This window comes from Leopardus geoffroyi, chromosome D1 (genome assembly GCF_018350155.1).
Source record: "Leopardus geoffroyi isolate Oge1 chromosome D1, O.geoffroyi_Oge1_pat1.0, whole genome shotgun sequence".
NCBI classification, from domain to species: domain Eukaryota; kingdom Metazoa; phylum Chordata; class Mammalia; order Carnivora; family Felidae; genus Leopardus; species Leopardus geoffroyi.
Genome location: NC_059329.1, coordinates 16,210,125 through 16,235,270, shown reverse-complemented (window position 1 = coordinate 16,235,270; position 25,146 = coordinate 16,210,125). Strand labels below are relative to the sequence as shown.

Sequence of the window (25,146 nt, the reverse complement as noted above, 5' to 3'; positions counted from 1 at the left end):
TTTCACAAAGTTAATTTTAGGTTTCTTCCTTCTTTCTTTAGGCTTTGACAAACTACAGAAGGCTCGTTTGGATCTGTGACACATCGTTTGGGGGGGATGCTCTTCTCTTTGTGGGTTTTTCATCTTCTTTTATTTTGGAACTATGAAGACTTAAAAGAGCTCAGACATTTTTTCTTTTTTTAACTGGTGAAGAGAAAAAGCTGAAAAGAAGGAATTTACCTTTTTTGTTCCACTTGTTTGCACTGTGTGCTGACTGAACATTAGTTGCACTAACTGCTGGTTTTTAAAAAATGTTTTCTGGGGAAGGGGGACAAGGAAGGAGGAGAAAGAAGAGAAGGGGAGAAACCCTAAAAAGAGAAGAATCTTGATGAACACACAAGCTTGTCTACAATTTCAAAATTCTCCAACAGCTGACTCTTGAGTGCATTTCAACTTCTCCCTAATTACTCATCCGTTTTTTAAGCCTGAAGAGCTTATTACTTATTTGTGCGAAGTGCCTTATGCTATGAGACCATTCAGAGTATCATCTTATAGACACAGCCCAAGGAATCAACATAGTAATTCTTTGCTTTTTTTCTTTTTTCTTTTTCCTATCTTTTAAAAATTTTTTGTCTTTTCATTTTGGTTTCAAGTTGAAGTCTCTCCCTTCCCTTTTTACCCAGTACTCAAGCCCAGGGCTGGAAGATGAAACATATTAGTAATGTTAAACACCATTTTCTTTTTGTTTATGTGGAGGAGTTGATATGCAACTGCAGTTCATCCGCACTGTAAATACATGTATTTAAAAAAAAAAAAACAATCCCAAGTAAAAATTTCTTCTGGGCTGAGTAGATTCCAACATCATCGCTCCCAAAGGAAAGAGCAGTCTATCATTGCAGGAGCCATATGACACGCCTTTGTGCTCTATAGCAGAACACTAAAGACTGGTTTACATACGCTTCCATTAGCAGTTATGGCACTTGATGTGTAGACATGTCAGAGCCTTGACCCTCTTTCCTCTGTGGCAGAGCGTGTCCCATAGAAAATTGGGTGTGTATACTTGTATAAACTTTGTAAATAAGTTTTTTTCTGGGTTCATATATATATATACATATATATATATTTTTTTTTTGGATGAAGGTTGCTGGGATTAAGGGGATTAGAGTGATTATGGGAGCAGCTAAAGATGAGAGGGGCTCAGTTTTCCGCAACACTAAATTCTAAAAAGTACTTTTGGCCTCTTGCTGTAGAGAGCAGACCTCTGTGGGGACCCTGTGTTGGAAGAGGGACCCAGAAGTCTGGGATTCACTGTTTGCTGCCACACTGTATCATCTGATACCTTTGGAGAACACCTGCGAGAGAGAGCAAGGAAACTTCAAAAACCTCTGATTCAAGATGCTAGTTTTGAGAAGCTCTCTCTGATTGTGCTTCTTCCCCCTTCTTGAAAAAAGTTTGAGGAACTTTTCAAGCTCAGCAAAAGGGGACAAAGATTAATCTCCCTTGCAGTGTGGGGATTCAGTTGAGTGGCAGTGTCTGAGCAGTGTATGTACAAAGCATGGATTTGCATTTCAGAATACTAGCCAGTACCAGCTTTGGTAACGTTAGCAGTTCTGGAGTTTACTTTCTGTGGATCACTTCCTATACGCTGTAAGTGTGTTGCCCTCCGCCCACCTTGATACATAAACTTCCAGGAATGGGCAACTCCTGAGAGCTGTTAACTTTCACGCTACAGAAAGCTGCTTGCCATCCTCTTGCTTTGTGACAAGAATTATCTGTCATTTTGCATTGTAAATTGCTGGCAAATGCTTTACAGTTAATAGTGTTGCTTTAAATTGTGCCCCTCCCAACATGCTTGATGTTTGGCCTGATCTCCAGGCAAAAGGAGTGAGATGAATCAAAACCAGTGAACTTTTTTTTTTTAATGTTTTTAATTCCCTTTTAACCCAGTGTACTAGGTCAGTCAGGAGGCATCTAGGGTTTTAAAAAAAAAGCAAAAAAATAATATGAAAAAAATCTGATTTCCATACTGCATTTTTTTCCAGACCCTAAAATATTACAAGATAAATCCTGCATATGCTTTCATGCTTAACTCATCTGGAGAAAGAAATCAATTATTCAAAGTTGCTTTTTTTTTTTTTTTTTTGACTCTTGCCTAGTTCTAAGCAAAACTATTTGTGACTCACCCAAAACTCCTTAGGATCAAAATCCTGCAGATGCCTCCTGATCAGACATAGCCCTAACTCCTTAAAAAACTGTAGCAAGAGCTGCACAGTACAAACCCCAAAAAGAATAAGCTCAAATATTTGGTATCCAAGCTATGTTCTTTCCAGCCAATGTTGGTTACTAAATACAAACCCTAATTAAGGAATCCTTTTCTTCCGGGGAGGGGTGGGGGGAGGGAATTTAGAAGGCATCAACTTTTGACCAAAAAATCTTGTCCTTGTACTGATGCAGCTCTCTCTTTCTCCCCCACCTCTGGCGAGATAAGAGGGATCATTCATTATAGAAGAAAAGCTTGTAAATGCAAATTGGTATCTCGCTAGAGAGTGTGTTGGGTGACAACAAACCGCGCAGTCTCCTTTGCCATCCTCAGACTGTGCCTGGTGCCACATGCCTGTGGGTCCCTCTTAAAGCACAGACTTAACTGAAAGTATTACTGAAGTATATAGCCTCTGATGAGGAGTGGCACTTAAACTATCTGGGACACCACTATTGGACACAGTCCTGTAGAGGCAGCTGTCCAGTTTTGGTGCTTGACTCTTGAATAGGAATTGCTAAATGGAAAGATGCTCTAAAGACTAGGTCAAAGCCTAGTCTTTTTTTTTTTTTTTTTTTTTTTAACACCCCCCCCCCCCCCGGGCTATTAAGGGGTATTGTTACTGGAAATTGTTTTTGTGTTCTTTCCAGTATTGGCTGTTTTAAGTAATGGCGGTATTTTTTTTCCAGTGGTCCATTTGAATGAGACTTCCCTATTTTTAATACTTAAATTATGTCCAACTCATGGTTTTGCCTGTGGTGTAGTAGTTGTGTAATGGTTTATGGATCGTTACACACCTTGATGCCTCTGGGCCTGTTTAGTTTTTCTCTTCCCATATATTTTGATGGAGAAACTTTCTTGGCTTTCCTTTGGGAATGGAATAAACTTATTCTAAAATGATCTCCCATGGGAAGAAGTTAAGGGAGAAGGAAATCTAAATATGTCTCTTAATTATTTTCAAGTTGGTCCCAGCATCATCATATGGGTGGGCCCCAGTGGCTGGAGGGAGGGGGGAGGCAATTGGTTATCAATATTATTTTTTTCAGAATGAGATGGGAGCATCTTTCCTTTGCTGTGTGCTTTGTGTTTGATACCATCATGCTTGGGTCAGAACCAGACAATTCAGCACAAAGCCTTGAGTGTAAATTGGTTGGAATCAAAACATCTCATTCTGATCGCTTTATTTAGTTTTTTTTTTTTTCTTTTTCTTTTCTTTTTTTTTTTTTTTTTTAATAGGGGTGGGAGGGAGGTTACTATGCCCCAAAAGGGAGGGTGTCTGCACTAAGGATTTAGAAACACTTTGGAAGCTCATAACCTCATCAGAAATGGCCTTTAGCCACACTCCTGACCTTATAGATGAGTAAAAAAAGATGAAATAATTTTGGGGGAACTAAGCCATGTTATTTTAATTTGCTACTTTTTTCAATGTTCTGTGTATGTTAAAAATTGTTACTGTGGAATCATTTTGTGGCAAAACACTTTTGTCCAGCAAAATTTTGGCTTCATGGGAGCTGAAGTCAGTCAACTTTTAGGTGAACTTAAGTGGACTTTGGTGAGCTTGTATCCTACTTTATATCCTTAAGAATTGCTTTTTAAAACTCCCAAAGAAAAATCTCTGGTCTAAAAACTCATCTTTGGGGTAAAGAGTTAAGTGTCCAAAGGTTATAACAGTTCATGAGGTTAGAGGGAGCTAGCCTGGCACCTGGACTCTGCCCCTCCACAGCTGACAGATTCCAGCAGAAGTGTGTTTAAATTCTCCAGTAGACAGTACTGGGCAGGGAAAGGGAGGGGGTAGGGGCTGGGTTATTAAGATACAGGCTACTGTATTTTAACCAGTGGTTGTGTGGGAGGGGTGCCTGGAGAAAACAAAGTCACTTCCCTTTTTTGAAACAAAACTAAAACTTGAAAAAATTTTTTTTTGTTCAGTAAAAATGGAATGGAATTCTAATGTCCCTAGCCACAAGGGACCAGTTCCACTGAGAAGTGAACAGTGGGGACTCAAAATTTTGGAAACATTCGGGGAAAGGGAAAATTGGCTTTTTGTTAATTGGCAAATGTTCCAGTGGGACTCTGTTTTTGTTGGGATGTGTTATGTTGTATGTACACATATATGGACCAGAGTCTCTGCTGAGTTTAGAAGGTTCAGAAAAAAATGGTTGATAAAATCTTGGTTTTTGTTAATTTATCTCAATAAAAGCCCACTGGAACTCCAAATGTGTGTGTGTGTGTGTGTGTGTGTGTGTGTGTGTGTGTGTGTGTGTGTTTAGGAATGCTTGCATTTGAGAACATTTTACTAAAGTAATTCACATGATGTGGCATTAAGACATTCCCAGCACTACTTCTGTAAGCCCAGTTGAATAAAATCTGAGTGGGCACCCTCCTTCAGCGTAGAAAACGTTACCTAAACTGAACCAAGATAGTAATCATTTGGAGAGATGTTAGTCCGGGCTACATGGAAGTGAGGTATCAGATGTTTCAGTAAGCTAAACATACCCACGAAGTTTACTTAGGAGTGAATCTAACAGTATGAACAGAATTTGTATGTTTAGAAGCACAAAACACTGATGAAAGAAATCAAAGACCTAAATGAGAGATTTAGATACTTCCAGCTGAACACACAGCTTTGTCCCAACCTCCAAAAAAATAGGTATAACAAAAAGTGTGCAAGAATTGTATGCCAAAAGCTGCAAAAATGCTGATGAAAGAAATTTGAGGTGTGTTGTGTTCATGGAATGCCATAACAATTTTGAAAAAATTGAAGGGCTTATTACCTGATTTGAAAACTCAGCTACAGCAAAGTTGTAAATCTACTTCTTTCACTACAATACAGTGTGTGTGAGGAAATGTAGGGGGACATGACATCAACCTTCCCATCTAAAGAGCAAAGATAAAATTGTAAAAGTGCCACCAACAGAGACTTGAAAGTTGAAACATTGGTTGTTCCTACCATATCTTTTAACACCTGTGCGTTTGGTTTATGCAGAAGACAAATGGATTATAGAGATTGATAGTGGATTATGATGACTTCAACTGCTATCCCACAAGTGCTTTTTTGTTTTTTTCTGGAGAAAATCACATCCTCTTAGGCCTGGTATGTAGCTATTGATGTGTTGAATACTTCCCGGGTCCCCCCCTCCCCCCCCATAGCAAAGACCAGCAATACAACTGGCAGAACCAGCAATACGACTTCATTGTCCTACGTCAGGGCTCTATGTCAGGGCTCTATTACCGCTCTTACTGGTCTACAGAGACTTTGGTCACCTCTGAATTCTACAGGATATCATGCTGGCTCACTATATTATGGATGTGATGAGGATATATAGCATCTACCTAGATACTTTAATAAAAACTCAAGCATGCTAGAGGATAGGAAATAGATTTAATAAAACATCACGGACCTGTGTCAGTGGAATTCTAGGGATCCATAGGACCACGGTATGTTGCAATATCCCTTTCTAGGTGAAGGACAAATTGCTACATCGGGCCTCTCCTACCGCCAAGAAAGGGGCATAATGTCCAGTGGGCCTCTTTGGATTTTGAAGGTAATATATACTTTGGGTGTGTCACTTTAACTTATTTGCTGAGAAATCTGAATTGTTGCCTTTTTTTTTTTTTTTTTTTTTTAACGTTTATTTACCCTTGAGACACAGAGTTGAGAGAAGCAGAGAAAGGGAGGAGACACAGAATCTGAAGTAGGCTCCAGGCTGTCAGCACAGAGCCCGACATGGGGCTCGAACTCACAAACCGTGAGATCATGACCTGAGCTGAAGTCGGACACTTAAGCGACTGAGCCACCCAGGTGCCCCTGAATTGTTGCCATTTTTAAGTGTGGCCCAGAACGAGAAGGCTCTGCACCAGGTCCAAGCTGCAGTACAGGTGGCTCTTAGACTGTATGATCAAGCAGATCCAGTGACCTTGAAGTACCTATGGCAGGGATGCTTGTACAGAGCCTTTGGCAGGCTCCTTTAGGATTTTGAAGAAAAGCTATGTCATCCTGTGACAAAAACTACTCCCCCCTTTGAGAAACAGTTTCTAGCTTGCTATTGGGCCTTAGGAAGGACTGAATGCTGACCACCAAGCATTACCAAGTTACCTGAATTGGATGTTGCCTGCAAGCCATCAGGCAATTTTGGGTTCTGCTGGTCCAACAGTCTTAGCTCCCAAGAGAGGAATGCCCCTCCAGAGAACTTGGCAGAAGTTCCGTTAAACTGGAAATTGAGATTGCCACATGGGCTTCTGCCTACTTTGGGCTTCTTAGGCTAATAAACCAACGGGCTGCTTTGTGGTGATTGATCCAGATTTGAAAGGGGGAAATTGGGTTGTGATCACACAAAGAAGGTAAGGAAGAATATGAACGGAATGCGGCAGATTTTCTGGGGCTACTCTTAATTTTACCATATAATCTGACAAAAAGTGGAAAACCACAACTTAGTACAGGCTGGACTAGTACTAGCCCAGACCCTTCAGGAATGAAGGTCTGGGTCATTCCTCCAGGCAAGGGATCAGGACTATCAAAGGTCCTTGCAGAGGGCAAAGAAAATATGGAATGAGTGGTGGAAGAAGGAAGAAAGAAATTATAGATACCATTTATGACCACATGACCACTTGTAGAAATGAGTATAATAGTTCTATTTCTTACTATAAGCTTACTAGGTATGTATTAACTAATTCTCTTTTTCTCTCTTCTCATTCTACCATCTAAGATGTATCAATAAAGATTAGAGGGAATTTTGACCTACTTTAGAAAAGGCTTGAACATCATCTGAAGATAATGTGACATAAGAATTTGTATCCTTGGGGCACCTGGGGTAGCTCAGTCAGCTAAGTGTCTGACTCTTGGTTCGGCTCAGGTCTATTTCTCACAGTTCGTGGGTTTGAGCCCTGCATCGTGCTCTGTGTTGATAGTGCAGAGCCTGCTTCGGATTCTCTCTCTCTCTCTCTCTCTCTCTCTCTCTCTCTCTCTCTCTCTCTCTCTCTCTCTCTCTCTTTTTCTCAAAATAGAAAACAAGAATTTGTATCCTCTTTTGGGAAAAGAGTATGCTTTTGATTTTTTGATGAACAATGGAGTATGTTAACCAGAAACATGATTTTGCTGTTTATGTGGAAGTTAAATATGGTTGAAAGAAGTGTGACTGAATGTCAGATTAACATAGGGTGGAGGGTTGTGGTTTTGTAAATTGTTTGCTGGGCTAATCTGGACCTGCCTTTCCCAGAATCCCCTTCCCTGTTTGGCTAGGGATCAGAGTTGGCCCAAAGAAAATTTGCACAAGATCTGGGAGGTGGGACTGAAGCAGCTTGCATTAACAATATAAAGGTCATCATGGTCAGAGGTGATAGGTGCCAGAAAGTTCTAGTTCCCCCTTGTTCTTTTTCCTTGTTGTGCATCCTTCTTGTTTCTCCCTTGTCCAACTCTCCTTCCTTATTGCTAGTTCTGCTAAAGAAGCAATCCCAGACCCGTTACCAGACCACTCTGCTGTGAATTCAGAGTGTAGCTATGAAGAGACAACAGCCTTCCATCGTCTACTCCAGTCCCCTCTGTGATCCCATTCCAGCAGCTGATGTGCCTCACTTCCACATTTCCCTGAAAGCACTAACTTGCTCACCAAGGCTAGTGTTGAAGAGGGCCTATGAGTGATTCCCCCCCGCTGGTTTTCCAACACTGTTATTTGAACCATTACTTCTCCAGTCTCTTCTTCAATATGTGAAGCAGTGACTCTCAGACTTCAACCTGCATCTGTATCACCTGGAGGGCTTATTAACACTAGTTTGCTGAGTCTCACCTTCAGAGCTTCTGGGTCAGTAGGGCTGTGGTGGGGCCTCGATATTTACATTTCTTTTCTTTTTTTAAATGTTTTTACTTATTTTTGAGAAAGAGAGGGACAGAGTGCGAATGGAGGAGGGGCAGAAAGAGAGGGAGTCGCAGAATCCGAAGCAGGCTCCAGGCTCGGAGGTATCAGCACAGAGCCTGACATGAGGCTCAAAGTCGTGAACCACGAGATCATGACCTGGGCCCAAGTCGGATGCTTAACTAACTGAGCCACCCAGGCACCCCTAGATATTTACATTTCTAACAGACTCTCAGGTAATGCTGCTTCTTGATGCAGTTGGTTTAATGACTGCACTTTGAGAACACTAGAGTAAAATCTAATTCTTATAATAAACTCTTTATAATATCCATTGTAGTTCTGCATTCCTTGACTTAATTCTGGCCAACATAGAACCCCAGAGCATATAGGGGAAGAACAGAAATTAAAAACTATTAACGTGCAACTAGGGACATGCCAGTGACCACTGGGGAGCAGGACTGCTGTCTTCCACTTCCTGCCAATGACCAACAACCAACGATACACAATATATGAAGCGACAGTTTTCAAGACCGCTGGACACCGGCCAATGAAAGGCAGTGAAACTTGAAGATGAGAAAGGTGAGATGAGCCAGCTTGCTGATTGTAGTATGGTTATGATCACCCAGCTTACTGCCCTGAAAGAGTTCCCCAGCCGTGATGTGGAAAAGGGAACCCAGGTGGAGCCCAACAAACTGAGTTTAGGAAACAGAGCTGATGCTGAGAAGATGAAACAGATCAAGTTTGCAGGGCAGAGTACCAGAAAGGAGAGAGCTGCACAGGAAAAAACTCCAGAGATGTGCAGAGGGTCCCCTTGAGTATTTGGCTGGGTATTGATCAGCCCAAGAATGTGCAGAAACTAGCTGAGGCAGAAGAAAGCCACTCAAAAGGATTAGAGGGAAGAATGCCCAGCATTCACATGGGGTTGGGAATAGTGCCCCTTCCCACCAGGCAGACCGGAAAACCTCATGATCTGAGGGGCAGGGGATAGAGTACTCAGAAAGTAGTGGGAAATAACTAGACTTAGAATGAGCATGGATATGGTCCCGCTATCACAAATCTTAAAAAGCAAGAACTGAGAGAATCAAACACTTTCCAAATAACTCACCCCAGAAGAAGTTCAAGAATATTTATAGGAATATAAAAACTGTAGCACCCAACAAAGTGAGATTCATAATATCTAGAAGCTGATTTTTTAAAAAAAAAGCATGCAAAAAAGCAGAAAAGTAAAACCCAGAATAAGGAGAATTATCAGTCTGTCAGAATTGACTCAGAGTTACCAGACAAGGACATTAAAACAACTATAAGTCTGTCCCAGATGGTACAAAACATAAGAGACAGAAGAAGTTAAAAACAAAAACAAAAACCATGCAAACTTCTAGAGGTGAAAACTACAATGTCTGAGATGAAAAATATACTGAACAGATTGACAGCAGATTAGACACTGCAGAAAAAAAAAAAAAAAAAAAAGATGAGTAACCTTGAAGACACAACAATAGAAGCTATCCAAAATGTCTCAATAAACCCCAAGCACAAGAAATATGGAGAAAACTATAAGGTATATCACAATCAAATCGCTCAAAACTAATGATAAAGGAAAATCTTACAAGCAGCCAGAAACACACACACACACACACACACACACACACACACACACTCATACACACACACACATTATGTGCAGAGGAGCAAAGATAAAAATGAGAGTAGAATTCTTATCAGAAAGAATTCAAGTGAGAAGTCAGTAGAGCAACATTTAAAGTACTGAAAGAAAAAAAAGCCATTGACCTTGAATTCTATACCCATTAAAATACATTTCAAAAATGAAGGCTAAATAAAATATTTTCAGACATACAGAAGCTAAAAGAATTCATTATCACCAGACCCACAACATAAGAAATGTTAAAGGAGAAGCCAAAATGAAATAAAATCATGTGGAAATATGGATCTACAGAAAGGAAATAAAAATCTCTAAAAAGGGTAATTTACATGGGTAAACATGACATTTTTATTATTATTTTAATACCTTTGAAAGATAATATAGATGCCTGGGTGGCTCAGTCAATTGAGTGTCTGACTCTTTTTTTTTAATTTTTTTAAGTTTACTTATTTATTTTGAGAGAGAGGAAATGAGTGTAAGCTGGGGAAGGGCAGAGAGCAAGGGAGAGAGAGAATCCCAAGCAGGCTCTGCACTGTCAGCACAGAGCCTGATGTGGGGCTCGAACTCACAAACCATGAGATCATGACCTGTGCCAAAACCAAGAGTCAGACACTCCAAAAAACAAATAATCCAGTGAAGAAATGGGCAAAAGACATGAATAGACATTTCTCCAAAGAAGACATCCAGATGGCCAACCGGCACATGAAAAAATGCTCCACATCACTCATCATCAGGGAAATATAAATCAAAATCACCATGAGATACCACCTCACACCTGTCAGAATGGCTAACATAAACAACTCAGGCAACAACAGATGTTGGTGAGGACGTGGAGAAAGAGGATCCCTTTTGCACTGCTGGTGAGAATGCAAGCTGGTGCAGCCACTCTGGAAAACAGTATGGAGGTTCCTCAAAAAATTACAAATAGAAATACCCTATGACCCAGCAATTGCACTACTAGGTATTTATCCAAAGGATACAGGTGTGCTGTTTCGAAGGGACACATGCACCTCAATGTTTATAGCAGCACTATCAACAATAGCCAAAGTATGGAAAGAGCTCAAATGCCCATCAATGGATGAATGGATAAAGAAGATGTGGTGTATATATACAATGGAGTATTACTCGGCAATCAAAAAGAATGAAATCTTGCCATTTACAACTACGTGGGTGGAACTAAAGGGTATTATGCTAAGCGAAATTAGTCAGAGAAAGACAAATATCATATGACTTCACTCATATGAGGACTTTAAGACACAGAACAGATGAACACAGGGAAGGGAAGCAAAAATAATATAAAAAACAGGGAGGGGGACAAGACATAAGAGATTCTTAAATGTGGAGAACAAACAGAGGGTTATGGGAGGGGGTGTGGGAAGGGGGATGGGCTAAATGGGTCAGGGGCCTGAAGGAATCTACCCCTGAAATCATTGTTCCACTATATGCTAATTTGGATGTAAATTTAAAAATATAAATAATGTTTTTAAAAAAAAGAGTCAGACACTTAACCAACGGACCCATCCAGGGGCCCGGAGCATCTGACTCCTGATTTCGGCTTGGGTCATGATCCCATGGTTATGATATCAAGCAAGCCCTGCATCTGGCCATGCCGAGCATGGAGCCTACTTGGGTTTCTACCTCTCCTTGTGTCCCTCTCCTCTGCTCTCATTCTCTCTCTCTCCCTCCCTCCCTCCCTCTCAAAATAAATCAATAAACACTGACAAGCACAACCTCGGTCAGGTGATCAAGGTCAGGATCATGTGAAAGGTCATGTTGATATTATGTACTGTGATACGACATGATGAGAATGGCACTTTACCTCTTGTGGTTCTTCCTCTCTCAAAACCACGACCCGAGTATAACCATGAGAAAAACACCAGACACCTCAAATTAAGGGACATTCTACAAAATACTTGGCCAGTACCCCCAAAACAGTAAAGGTTGTAAACAAACAAACAACAAAAACAACGACAACAACAACAAAAGACAAGGAAAGTCTGGGGCACCTGGCTGGCTCAGCTGGTAGAGCATGCTACTCTTGGTCTCAGGCTCATGAGTTGGAGTCCCACGCTGGGTGTAGAGTTTATTTAAAAAATAAATTACAGGGGCGCCTGGGTGGCTCAGTCGGTTGGGCGGCCGACTTCGGCTCAGGTCATGATCTCGCGGTCCGTGAGTTCTAGCCCCGCGTCGGGCTCTGTGCTGACAGCTCAGAGCCTGGAGCCTGCTTCATATTCTGTGTCTCCCTCTCTCTGACCCTCCCCTGTTCATGCTCTGTCTCTCCCTGTCTCAAAAATAAATAAACGTTAAAAAAAAATTTTTTTTTTTTTAATTACATTAAGGGCACCTGGGTGGCTCTAGTCGGTTAAGCGTCCAGCTTTGGCTCAGGTCATGATCTCGCAGTTCGGGAGTTTGAGCCCTGTGTCGGGCTCTGTGCTGACAGCTCAGAGCCTGGAGCCTGCTTCCAGTTCTGTGTCTCCTTCTCTCTCTGCCCCTTTCCCGCTTTTGCTCTGTCTCTCTCCCTCTCTCAAAAATAAATAAACATTAAAAAAATAAAAAGTAAATTACATTAAATAAAAACAAAAACAAAAAACAAGGAAAGTCTGAGAAACTGTTGTACCCAAGAAGAACCTAGGGAAACATTACTACTAAATACAAACTAGTATCCTGGATGGCATCTTGGAAAAAAAGAGGGATAAGTGAAAAACTGAGGAAATCTGAGTATAGACTTTAGTTGCTAATAATGTATCAATATTGGTTTATAAATTGTGACAAATATGCCATATGAATGTAAAATGTTAGTAATAGGGGAAGCTGGGTATAGAGTGTATGGGAAAGTCTCTGTATTATCTTTGTAACTTCTCTGTAAATCTAAAATGATTCTAAAATTAAGTGTTTTTTGTTTTTAACTGAAAAGCCTCACAAATGCCTCTCTCTTGGAATTAGGTGGGTGTGGGGAGACTTTCAAATTCTAGGGCCAATGGAATCTCTCAAAGTCTTAATAAACAAATTCCTGAGCCTCCAAATTCCCCTAAATGCACCCCCTGACACATGCTTTCCCAACCTTCCTTAACCCTGCCCTGCCAAGAAGTAAACTTTTCTCTACATAAAAGCTTTTATTTTTTTATTTTATTTTTTTTATTTAAAAAAATTTTTTTTCCATTTATTTATTTTTTGAGAGACATAGAGAGACAGAGCACAAGTGGGGGAGGGGCAGAGAGAGAAGGAGACACAGAATCCGAAGCAGACTCCAGGCTCTGAGCTGTCAGCACAGAACCCGATGCGGGGTTCGAACTCACAAACTGTGAGATCATGACCTGAGCCGAAGTCAGACGCTTAACCGACTGGGCCACCCAGTCGCCCCAAAGCTTTTATTTTTTTAATGTTTACTTATTTTAAAAAAATTTATTTAAGTTTGTTCATTTTTGAGAGAAGGGGGGAGACAGAGTGTAAGTGGGGGAGGGGCAGACACAGAATCCAAAGCAGGCTCCAGGCTGTTAGCACAGAGCCCGACCTGGGACTTGAACTCGCGAACTGCGGGATCATGAGCTGAAGTCAGATGTTCAACCGACTGAGCCACCCAGGCACCCCTGTGTAAAGGCTTTTAAATGGCCATGTCCCAAGAGCTAATTATCTCACAAGCTGCTATGACTCTCCTCAGGCTCCACCTCTCATCGCCCCTCGGCCAATGATGACCATCAGACCCCAAAATAACTCAGTGAGAGAGGTAGAAGGCCTGGTTATACACCAAAGAGTTACAATGTCTTGCTAATCTGTATTAGCAAGAATCTGGGGGTATACATGGGAGTGAATTCTAGGCATATCAGACCGAAAGGGATAGAATGTTAAGACTTGATCCAGCCACGTCCGTTGATACGGGTGCAGCCACTAACGGTTTGACCGAAGCAGACTTGAGTAGTATTCGTAATTTGCTAAATTGGCTAATGAAAGCGTGGACCTGCTTAGTGGGGGTGCCGAGAGTAGCAATAGCAACACCACTCTAGAAGTTGTTCGAAATGCAGAATCACCGACCCCAACCCAGACCTCCCACATCTGAAACCGTGGGGAAGGGGCCCAGCAATGTGTGTTGCAAGCCCTTCAGGTGATTGTGATGGACACTGAAGGTTGAGAACCACGGGCCTGCAATCACTGAGGTCGAAATGCCAGGTCTTCCCCAGCATAAGGTCATCAGGAAAGAATTCCTAAGGCTCCAGGTAACGAGTATGTTGGAACTGGATCCAACTTGGATTCCCTGGGAGAGCTGAAAGACTCACGCTCTGTTAAGGTGTCAATTGGTGAGGCGAGGGCCAGCCTCCTCGAAGTACCCTGTGATGGCCACTGGAGGTGACAGCAGGTGCTGGGATCGGTTCCCTAATTTCAGCGGGAATAATGGAGACTCATTGGCAAAGGCCAGGTGCTTCACCATCAGAGACAAGGTAAGCCTCGTTACCACAACGAGCCCTGGAGCCGAGGTGGTGTGAGAGAGTCTCAGGCTGACGCAGACCTGGAGGAGGGCTCTGTTCCAGGGCAAGATGGCGGCGATGCAGGAAGGCCCTGAACTCACCTCCTCCGCGGACACACCAACTCTACACTTACTTGAGAGCAAGTCCTCCTGAGGAAGAACTGAGGGCTGACGGAACACCTTCTGCTTAAAAAAAGGTAGAGAGACCACACCTAGAAGGGCAAGAGAGCAGGAGGCAAGGAAGGAAGGGAACGCCACTCCAAGCTGTGAACTGCAGCTGGGAGGAATAGGACTGAGGGACCCCCCCTGGGGCACAGAAGAAAAGCTGCAGTTTAAAAAGGCAACAACTGGGGCGCCTGGGTGGCTCAGTCTGTTAAGCGTCTGACTTCAGCTCAGGTCATGATCTCACAGTTTGTGGGTTCGAGCTCCGCTTCGGGTTCTGTGCTGACAGCTCAGATCCCGGAGCCTGCTTCTGATTCTGTGTCTCTCTCTCTCTCTGTCCCTCCCTCACTCGTGCTTGCTCGCTCTCTCTCTCCTTTCAAAAAATTAAAAAAAAAAAAAATAATAAAATAAAATGTCAAAAATGCTGATTCCTCACCGAGAACTATGAAATTAAAAGCTCTGGGGCGGCACCTGGTTGGTTCCCTCAGTGGAGCATGCGACTCTTGATCTCGGGGTCGTGAGTTCAAGCCCCACACTGGGGGTAGAGATTACTGAAAAGAATAAAATCTTTAAAATAAATGAAACAAAAGCTCTGAGAGTAGGCATGAAAATCTGCCTTAAGCAACAAATTCTGTGTAACCTTATGCTTGCTAAAGTTTTTAAAGAGCGACCTGATATTAGACCAGCAGATTTTAAATTCCTTAAGGTTGCTCTATGCATGTGCCAATTTGTAATGAAGTGTGTGTGGTGGGGGTGGGGAGGGAGGGTTGGGGCAGCAGGAGTGCCGAAGGTTGATAGATCCCACAGTCTGGGCATTGGTAACAAAAACGAATTTTCTTTTTTTTTTTTTTAATTTTTTTTTTTTTTAGTGTTTATTTATGATTGACAGAGAGAGACAGAGCATGAGCGGGAGAGGAGCAGAGAGAGAGGGAGACACAGAATCTAAAGCAGGCTCCAGGCTCTGAACTGTCAGCACAGAGCCTGATGCGGGGCTCGAACTCACGGACAGCAAGATCATGACCTGAGCCAAAGTCGGACGCTCAAGCGACTGAGCCACCCAGGTGCCTCCGAAAATGAATTTTCTTAAAGGTGGAGAGTGTGGCGATCAGATGGGGCGATAGAGAGACCATAGACCACATAAAAATGAGTATGAGTGACCGAGGTGCTTGATGGCTGTGGTTTCACTGTCTAAGTCCCTCTGGGAAATGAACCCTGTTACGGTGGTAGTTTTCAGAAACTATTATGAGAAATAAACTAGGTAGACTGACACATATAATGTAAAACATGTATTTAAATTTGATCAACTTCTAAAAGATAAAAATTGGTATTTTTAGGAGTGCCGTATCTTTTTCAAGCCCAGGTATCTCATGACTCGTTATTTTGGGTAATTTTTACCACCACCCATCACTCTCAAACCAATATATACCTTGAACTGAAGCCTGTAACCACGAGGTTAAACAATTTGAATAAACTAACCATTTGTCTTTAAAACTAAATAAAGAAAAATAAAATAAAATAGAACCGGAGGACATAATATAGACAATCCGATGTGCCGTCAGGAAGACAAAGCTTCGGGACTAAAGGACTGGTTTCCAGTAAATGTCTGATTTGAGGAAAATAGATAGCATTGGAATTTTCTTGGGTGATGACGGGTTGATGAGAGGATGTCTCCTATCGATCTCGGGAGCTTTTGCTAGAGGCGGGAAGAGGACATGACCCAGGTTGGGCTGGTCTCACCAAGTGGGCTGAATTGAGGTTTGCTTGGGTGACTGATCTGATCTGCTTAGGAAAATGTCGAAGTCTCCTCTCTATTTGTTGTTTTATTTTAACGGGCTCTAACTGAGTTCCCCCCTCTCTGTAGTCCCTGCCCATGAGTACAGCCAAACCCTCAACAGACTCACCAGCAGCTCGCTGTTTACTTGCCCTCAACTGCAATTCCTCTGCTATTCTCGAATACACTGTTGTCCTGGCTTACCTCAGATTACCTCTTTATTTAGGTCAACAATGGTCATCGAGTGTTTTGAACCGTGTGGATCTGTGGTCGTGGGTAGATGACCACAGCGTCTCTACTAACACTACAACCTTCTCGAGTGCTGCCGAACGACACCTAATGCCTCGGGGTGTTCCTCCATGACTGGGTAACGGACCGAGGAGGACCGTGCCGTGAAGGTCAATTCCAGCAAGCCTGGAATTGGCCTGAGCTGTTGGTTTAGCTAAAGTATTTGCATGGCACCGATCCTTGGTGAAGGCATGAAAAATAACGATTAATGGTATTGCTTTACAACTATGGCTCTCGTGACTTTCAGGGAGGTTGGTACTGGTTGTTAGCACTGTTGACTGATTACAGGGAGATGAGCTTTTTGTGCCCAGTCTCACTGAGACCCTGGGAGATTCTGGCTTCATGGGGTGGTGGAATTATTCCGCAAGGTTGGGGTGCTGTCGTACAAGACCCACTATATGCTTGAAACCAGTGGCCAATATATGTATGGTGCCGTATGTGGGTCCAAGAACCAAGGGGTAGAGGTGAGAATGGCCTCTTTCACTACGATTCCTAATAACCCACTAGAAAAATGCTTGCTTCCTATCTCCCCGCCCCCCAACCTTCGGATTGGTGAGCTAGAGGTCTGGCGCCCAAAGAAGAAACGCTGTTTCCAGGGTACACAGCCTTGATTCTGATGAGTCAGAAGCTGAAATGGCCCTGGCTCATTTGGGGCTCCACGTGCCAGTAAACCAACAGACAAAGAAAGGGGTTAACAGCCCTGGGTGGCATGACTGATCCTGGCTACCAGGGCAAAACGGGCTTGCTGCTACTGAATGGGGACAAGGAGGACAGTGTCTGAAGTGAGGGGCATCACCGGAGCACCCCTGTGCCTAACCATCCAAGTCAGCGGAAAACTGTGGGAACCCAAAAAACAAGGCAACCAAGGACTCAGATCCCGCAAACGGGAAGATTTGGGTCACCCTGCTTGGTCAAGAACCCTGTCCCGAAAAGTGCCAGCAGAGGTGAAAGGGAATGGAAGTGAGAAGAAGGCATCTAGGGTTACCTTGGCCTTGGGGCCAGCCACAGGAGTGGAGACCATCGCGTCCCTATTTCGCGAGCTGTTCTTGTTTCTTTTTCTCCCTTTGGCCCGTTACTCTGAGGAACACCGGTGATTTCAGCTGAGAGAATGACCAGCTAACATTACCCCACGGTGGTATGATAGCTGGTGAGAAATGGCGGGTCCGCTATGTAGGAGAGACAAGATGTTCACCTGGGAAAAGGCCTAGGGTGGATGCTGAGGGGCCAAAGAGGTAGCCTGTGCCGTTTACATTTCTTTGTCCTTTAGAACCACCTCCGCCCCTGCCACCTTCTCCACTCAGCCCTCTGCCCCAGGAGGCCGCCCTTGTGGTCCACGTCCAGTATCTTCTGTGTCCTGGTGGAGCCCCACAGGAGATCGGAGACAGGCAGAGGTCAGGTGGCTTACTTCCTCTTGTGATCAACCACGATCACGTCTTCTCTCACGGGCCTTGTGGTGCCTTTCTCTCCCTGCGGAGGCCAGTGGCCATTCCCTCCCTCGTCCCTTCCCGCATCATGGGGGCAATGCTTGGCTGCTACCGAACTTGGATTGCTGCCCTATCCTTTGTGGTTCCCTGACACCCACATCGTTTTTGTAAATAAACCCTCCTCAAATTATCCTATTTTGAATGTGCCATCTGTTTCCTGTTGGGAGACTGGCTGATGCAGTGGGTTTTATGCCAAAATTACTCTGCTAACAGTTTCATTATTTGAACTTCAACTCGTGGTGTCCTGACATTTCCCCCCACGCCCTTATAGGGGAGCTGTTGTGAGCCCCCTGGGAGGGTCCGCTGCCCCATAGCAGGCAAAAGGGTGAAATAATACAGTGCAAGCACCCAGCACGATGTCTGTACAGGCAGACTCAATAAATGCTAGAAGAATCCCCCCACCTCCCACCGCCCTACCCGGCTCCACACTGCAGACGAGGTTCGTGGGGTTTGGCCTCTTTCGTTCCGTCATGCATTGTTAGCAATTTGAGTAGGGGAGGGTTAAACGAGCCGTTTTGCCAAAAATGACTACTTTATTGAATGACCATTTTATTGTTCAATTCGTAAATTTTAATGCATTTGCAAAAGGCAAGAAGGGAAAACATGTAATTTAAGTCATTTGGAAGCAAAACTGGGCTGTAGGCAGGGCAAACCCAGTCTCACCAGGCAAGCAGACTTCCTACCAAGTTAATGACACTTAAGCTCCAGGGCCCCTCGCGCACATGAGGCCCCTTGATGGTCCGAGCTCTCCAAATTGTTTCGGCTTCAGGCCCCACAAAACCTGGAGATCCCCCCTGCGGGGAAGATGCTATATTCTGTGTCCTCTCTGGGGCACACTGAAATTCTGTTTGGGGCACTGTCAGCTCACACCAACAGAAGTCACATGCGTCCTGGATGAATCCAACCAGAATAGGGGCCTCTGGCAGATGTGTGCCATGCCGTGCGACAGGCACTCTTCCCCAGCTTCTACGGGGGCAGGGCCTGGGGCCGCAGGCACGCACCTTCCAGAACACTGGCAGTTATCTGACTTCCCAGTGAGAACTCATACATCTCAACAACCATTCCCCACGACCTCTGACCACCGCTGCTTTACTTTATGGCACAAGAGTTGTCCTCAGGTACGAGACCCCCCCCCACCCCCTCCCACCCCCCCACCCCCCCACCCCCCCACCCCCTCCCACCCCCCCACCCCCCCACCCCCCCCCACCCCGGGCCAAAGGCCTCAACTCTTTGTTATTCAAAAAGAATGTCACCGAGGGGCACCTGGGTGGCTCAGTGGATTAAGCGTCCTACTCTTGGTCTTGGCTCACTCAGGTCATGATCTCACGGTTTGTGAGATCAAGCCCCGGGTCAGGCTCTGTGCTGACAGTGTGGAACCTGCTTGGGATTCTCTCTCTCCCTCAGTCTCTGCCCCTCCCCTACTCACTCTGTCTCTCTCAAAATAAATTTAAAAAAATTTTTAACTCTCTGTTTAAAAAAAGTTAGAGTATAATTATGGGAAACCGACGTATGCCTACCAACTAGCTTTGTCCTCTTTCCTTCATATTTTGTTTTTAGAATGGAAACATCCCAGATGCAACTGAAGCATTCTTTCTACTCATGCCTACTGGGATCACTGCCCCCCTCAGTGTAACTGCTCTCCTCCTTTCGCAATTTACCATTCTCATGCATGTCTTTATGCTTTTGCTGTATACACCTACAAGCTATGTATAGTATTGCTTTGCTGGCTATTTTTATTGTGGGAAAATATACATAACATACAGTTTACCGTTTCCACCATTTTTAAGTGTATGTTTCAGTAGTATTAAGTTGCATTCACAGTGTTGTGCAACCATCACCATTCTCTGTCCGTAGACCTGTTTCATCTTTCCAAACGGAAAATCTGTGCCCGTTGATCAAGAACTCCGATCCCCTTCCCCACAGCCCCTGGCAACCATCATTCGATTCTACTATCTGTCACTGGGAATTTATGGTTCTTTATGTAAGTGGGATTACACAACGTTTGCCTTTCTGTGTCTGGCTTATTTCACTTAGCATAATGCCCTCACTGTCCATCCAGGTTGTCGCACGATTTCATTCTTTCTTACGGCTGAGTGAGATTCCCAGGCATTCTCAAGGTCAAAGGATTCACAGATGTTAGGCTTTTGATACAGATTAGATTACAGTCTTTTTTTTTTTTTTTTTAATGTTTATTTATTATTTTGAGAGAGAGACGGGTCGGGGAGAGTGCACGCAGGAGAGGCGCAGCGAGAAGGGGAGAGAGAGAATCCCGAGCAGGCACCACACTGTCAACACAGAGCCTGACGTGGGACTTGAATTCACAAACGGTGAGATCATGACCTGAGCCGAAGTTGGACGCTTAACCGACTGAGCCACCCAGGCGCCCCCAGTCTGAGTCAGTCTTGAGGCTGGCCTTCCAGTCTGGACTCTCCATGTTTACGGATCACTAATGACCTGGAAGAATTCCAGAGGATGATAGAGGTGGGTACAGGCTCTGGAGTCTGTGGTAGGTTCAAATCCCAGCTCTGCCACTTGCTAAAGGTGCTACCTCTGCACAAGTTACTTAAACTCTCTGAACCTCAGTTTCCCCATGAACCGACCTGGGGCTCGAACCCATGAACCGTGAGATCGTGACCTGTGCTGAAACCAAGAGTCGGACACTTGGCCGATGGAGCCACCCAGGGGCCCTATACTCTAAATTTTGTAATATGCTTTGAGTTTTTCATAATCTGAAGGAACAAGATATTATGTATGCCTGGTAAGTAGGAGTCATTCAGAGACCCGACCTTAAGAATAAGCTCCTACAGGGAGCTCAGCTCCAACTGGGTGGCTCATTTGGTTAAGCGTCCAACTTTGGCTCAGGTCATGATCTCACAGTTTGTGGGTTCGAGCCCCGGGTCAGGCTCTGTGTGGACAGCTCGGAGCCTGGAGCCTGCTTCGGATTCTGTGTCTCCCTCTCTCTCTTCCATTCCCATGCTCATGCTCTGTCTCTCAATAATAAATAATAATAAAAATAAAAAAAAGTTAAGAATAACTGCCTACCCTCCTCACATGGCCTGAGCAGCCTCCACTTATTTGCCAAGTCTGGAGCAGAGCCTGGAAGTTGTGACGTCAGAACATCCTTCCAGACCCACCCTCTCCAGGCCGGCCAAAGCACATCCTTCTTGCAAGAACCCCGGGGAACTGGAGGACAGAGAAACCCCTGGAGGAATCCAAGCTACCGACAAGCTGTGAGCTAAAAGACGCCTTCTGTGGGGAAATGCGGAAACATTACTTGCCAGTGGGCGGCCTCACAGCATGCAAGCCTCACCTCATGAGAGCTTGTAGGGACTGGGTCAGGGGGTCTGGAGTCGATTTCCACACTGATGAGGCTGTGAGGAAGGTCGATGTCAGGGCTGAGCCTTCCCCATGAGGAATGATGAGAACCTTCCCACGTGAGCCTGAGCCTGAGACAGAGGTGTTGACTACGATGCATCCCCATGTTTCCGACAAGGGTCTCCACCTTGTGTGTCGAGCTGAAGGCCTCTGCAGGGGGGCTGGCTCTGAGGAGCCCCTCTTGTCCCTCCTCACTGCCATGCAGATGGCTGTGCCAAGAGGCTCACCTGGGCTCCGGCCCAAGGACGGTCTGACTTTGTTGCCGTGAGGCCTGCCTTGACGCTGGTCTTTGCCTCTCTGAGCACCAGTGGTCCTCGTCTGTGAGGCTCAGGTGGTTGCTGGCGCCCTACCTCAGGCCACAGATTTGTGTCATACGAGGCTCAGAGCATGAAGGGTCCCGAAGGAGCAGCCCTGCGGTGACTGGCTGACAAGGAGGTCCTCCAATGGAGGCCTGGCCTTAAATACACCTTCTCGGATGCCTGGGAAATGCTTGTGCAACGTCAGACCTGCCCGGTGGAGTGGAGAGCATGGTCTCTCCCCCGGCCTTGGGCTGCTGGGATGGAGTTAACTGGGGCGTCTCCACCCATTACCAAATAGGCACTACCCTTGGCTGGCTCCCTGCATGTCTGAAACACGTCCTCTCTAATTCTTACAACGACCTCTAGAAGAGATACCATCCACACTTCACAAATGAAGATACTGAGGCTCAAAGAGGGACCATCGGCTCGCCTGCACTCGTGCCACAAATGTGGCAGAACCAAGGTCAGTATCTCCGAGACCCCCCACTCAGAGGCAGCCTCTGTCAGCGGTCAAAGGCGGCTGGTGGAGGGGCGAGGGCGGGGCTCAGGCGCAGGTGCCGGGAGCCCCCCCCCACCTCTCCCCAGGCCCAGCTCATGGCTAGCACCGAGCTTGCAGGGGGAGTGGGCGGGCCACCGAGGCGGCAGTCACGCACAGCTGTCGCTTTAAAGGCGAACTTGTTCCTCGCCTGCCCTTTTGTTTTTTTACTGCCTCACCACAATAGAAACTGCTTACCTGCAGGTGTGCCACTATTCTAAGAGCTCCAACCCGGTGGCTTCTTCGCGTTGGGGTGGATCAGTCAACCCAGCTGCCGCCTGCTCAGCCGGGAGGCTGCTACGCTCCCAGCTCCGGCCGCCACAGGCCCTTTGCCCTCCTGTCCAAGTGGGCCAGACCAAGCAGGCCGATGACTCTCGCGTAAGCGTCCAACTGATTTTATTACGAACTAAAGCACCATACAGGAAAGTGCGTAAAACACATTGGCCAGGGTACAGATGGTTGTAAAGCAAACAGCTGGTAATCGGGTCATGAAATGGAACTCACAGCACCCCAGAAGCTGGACCTGTTACTTTCCAGCTGGCAGTCACTCCCCAGGTTGGCCTTCCTGCTCCTGGAGACTCCAGGAATTGTTTGCACGCATGCTAGTGAGAAGTCCAGGGGCCTGGAGCTGATTGCCGCCAGACAAGGCTGTGAGGAAGGTGGTCCATGCACCTGCTCGGCCTCACCTGATACATATGGATCCGGGTGGGTAGGTAGACAGACAGACTGACACACAGATGGATCGGTCTGCCCCTCACACCTGAGATTAGGCCAGGCAGGCAGGAGCCCCACGATATTGCTGGGACATCAGAACATGGTTGGACGCGTGATGGGAATGAAGGAAACTATAGTGACCAAAAGGCCTCAGCAGAAGGACCTGTTAGAGACTTTATTCGGCCACAAGCGACAAAAAACTGAAAACCGGTGGCTTAAACAGCTGAGGGGTTTGTTTTCCTCATATAATGGGGCCCAGGGCTCTCATGACTCAAAGGCGCCACTGACAACAGTGTCCAACTTTCTGCCCTGCCGCCTTCGGTGTGTGGTTTTCAGCCTCACGAAGGCTTTCAGCTTTCATCGTCTCGTGGTCGCAGGGTGGCCTCTGCCATTCCTAGGACTTCATCCGTGCTGAAGGCGGGCAGGAAGGGGAAGGGCAAAGGGCAAAGGCAGCTGAGTCTTTCCCCTTTCAAGAAGCCTCTTCCCGGGGCGCCTGGGTGGCGCAGTCGGTTAAGCGTCCGACTTCAGCCAGGTCACGATCTCGCGGTCCGTGAGTTCGAGCCCCGCGTCGGGCTCTGGGCTGATGGCTCAGAGCCTGGAGCCTGTTTCCGATTCTGTGTCTCCCTCTCTCTCTGCCCCTCCCCCGCTCATGCTCTGTCTCTCTCTGTCCCAAAAATAAATAAACGTTGAAAAAAAAAATTAAAAAAAAAAAAAAAAAGAAGCCTCTTCCAGTGACCTCCACTTCTCGTTTGTCAGAACTGCGTTCTTGGCCACCCCTAACTGCAGGGGAGCCTGGGAAATGAACTTTGAAAAAGGGCTGGTCACATTGCTACCCTGAGGATAGACATTGAGAAGGAAGCTGGGAGTTCTTCCTCAAAGAAATACTTTGGAGCCATGAGGCAGTAAGGACCACCCCCCACCCCCACCCCCACCCCCGCTAGCTGCTTCCCAGGTTCGGTGGGTCCAGTAAGTAGCAGCCGGACTTCTGATCGGTGAGGGTGCAAGTCTGGGCCCAGAGCTGAATTACTGAGGATTTAGAAAAGGCTAAGCTGCCTCTCGGGTCCCTTTCTGGGTCCTTCTCCTACACAGCCTGCAGCCTCACTACAAAATCAAAGCTGAATAAATACTTTAAAGTGTTGTCTCCCCACCGATGAGGCTGCTTGTAAATGCGTTAAGCTGAACTAAGTGGTAAAGCTTGAGTGAGGGCATCCCAGAAGGTCAAAGCCAAGACACCCCGAGGGCAGCCAGAGGCCCGATCCAGACCCAGAGAAGAACAATCAGAGCATTATGTTTATCGACTATGCATAGTTATTCTATAGATGTTTTCTTTTTATTATTGTTATTATTTTTAATGCTTATTTATTTTTGAAAGAGAGAGAGTGAGCATGCGGGGGGGGGGGGGGGGGGAGGAGGGGCAGAGGGAGAGGCACAGAATCCTAAGCAGACTCCAGGCTCTGAGCTGTCAGCACAGAGCCCCATGTGCGGATGGAACTCGTGACCACAAGATCATGACCTGAGCCGAAGTCGAACGCTCAACCGACTGAGCCACCCAGGCGCCCATCTATAGATGTTTTCTAAGCGTGACAGTATTGGGTTGTTTTTTTTTGAAGTTTTTATTTATTTATTTAATTTGAGAGAGAGAGAGAGGGAGGGAGGGAGGGAGAGAGAACGAGTGGGGAAGGGGCAGAGAGAGGGAAAGAGAATCCTAAGCAGGCTGTGCACTATCAGGGGCTCAATCTCACAAACTGTGAGATCATGGTCTGAGCCAAAATCAAGAGTCGGATGGTTAAATGACTGAGTCACCCAGGTGCTCCGTGACAGTATTATTCTTTTACTTTTTGATTTGTAAGAGATCTCTACATATTAAGGATCTCAATACATACAGAGCATCTCAATATAAAGGGGCACTGACGGTCAAGAGTCAACAATGCAGGCTGAGGTTTAACTGGACCAAAGGGCCCTGAATGCTTCAGGGAGAAGGGGGTGCCGTGGTCGGGTCAAATCTCCTCCTTACCATTCCTCACACCCACAAGGAACCATCCCCAGTCAGAATTTGGGACATTGAGACATTTAAAAATTGGGATATTTTGCATCAAAATATCGGGTCCCACCCTACTTCAAAAAATCAGAAGTTCTAGGGGCGCCTGGGTGGCTCAGCCGGTTGAGCGTCCGGCTTCAGCTCAGGTCATGATCTCACGGTTCGTGAGTTCGAGCCCCGCATCGGGCTCTGTGCTGACAGCTCGGAGCCTGGAGCCTGCTTTGGATTCTGTGTCTCCCTCTCTCTCTGCTCCTCTCCCGCTCATGCTCTGTCTCTCTCTTT

The 25,146-nt window shown here is 45.6% G+C and overlaps 1 protein-coding gene across 8 annotated transcripts in view; it reads left to right on the top strand.

Annotated features, from left to right (window-relative positions):
• The window catches only part of DDX6 (DEAD-box helicase 6), a 36,761-nt gene extending 32,311 nt beyond the window's left edge, over positions 1-4,450 (top strand). For all 8 annotated transcript variants that reach the window (XM_045483052.1, XM_045483055.1, XM_045483058.1 and 5 more), the window contains exon 14: positions 42-4,450. The gene's annotated coding sequence lies outside the window, so the exon portion shown is untranslated. The remainder of the gene's footprint in view (positions 1-41) is intronic.
• Positions 4,451-25,146: the final 20,696 nt, after the last annotated feature.